Raw genomic sequence first — 984 nt, 5'->3', positions numbered from 1 at the left:
GCCACCTCTGACCCCACACACAGCTCTTCTCTACCCTCCCCACCCTCAAATCATCTCATTTCAATCACTTCGACCATTTTGGATGTCAATGCACGATCTCATCCCACCAAACGACTGCATATGGTGCCCCTCCCCATCTCCACACTGCGAGCATGCCGGCACTCTGCTCCCACCACCTCTCTCTCTCTCTCTTTTCTCAGCTCCCTATCCCCTCCACCCCTGAACGTGAAAAAGCGGCCATCATGCCACCCCTGTTCTGGGCCCCCTCGGAGGTCTTATCAGTGCCCCCCCTATTCCTGCAGGATTCCGGTCATTCCTGTGGAATGAAATTTAGCAGTAAGCCCTGCTAAATTTGTCATTCCTGTGTTTTCTCATTCCGGTGGAATATGATCATTCCGGAATTTACACTGGAATGGTCCCCGGAATGGTCTTCCCTGGAATGGGCAGAAATGGTGTTCCCCAGAGTGGTCAGGAATGTATTATAGTCCAATCTGTTTATTTTATTTATTTGTCACTGTGTTATAGTTTATTTATTCTCGATGGATAACAAACAATGTTTGTTTGGCAAAGATGCTCACCAAACATCACTCTCTTCCACCACCACCACCACCACCATGCTCGTCACTGCCGCCAACACCACGCCATCACCATCACCCATAGCCACCACCACCCATGTCACTCGTCTATCATCCATGGCAACCACGACCACCAACATCGACCACACCGCCCTTCAACAACAACGCGGCGACGCCACGTCACAAAACAAGGAGCATCAGAACCCACGAAAACACCCCCCTCCCCGCCCACGAAAACACCCCACACCCACGAAAACGACTCCCCGCCCACGAAACGACGCCCAGCACCCACGTACACCACCAGCGGACACGAAACAACAGCCAATGGATGCAAAACAGCACCCACGGACACGAAAACACCCAACAGACAGAAAACAACGACCAATGGACACACATACACCGCCTGTGA

This window comes from Laccaria bicolor, genomic scaffold (genome assembly GCF_000143565.1).
Source record: "Laccaria bicolor S238N-H82 LACBIscaffold_12 genomic scaffold, whole genome shotgun sequence".
NCBI classification, from domain to species: domain Eukaryota; kingdom Fungi; phylum Basidiomycota; class Agaricomycetes; order Agaricales; family Hydnangiaceae; genus Laccaria; species Laccaria bicolor.
The sequence above is the reverse complement of the archived record's forward strand: the minus strand, read 5'-3'. Positions refer to the sequence as shown.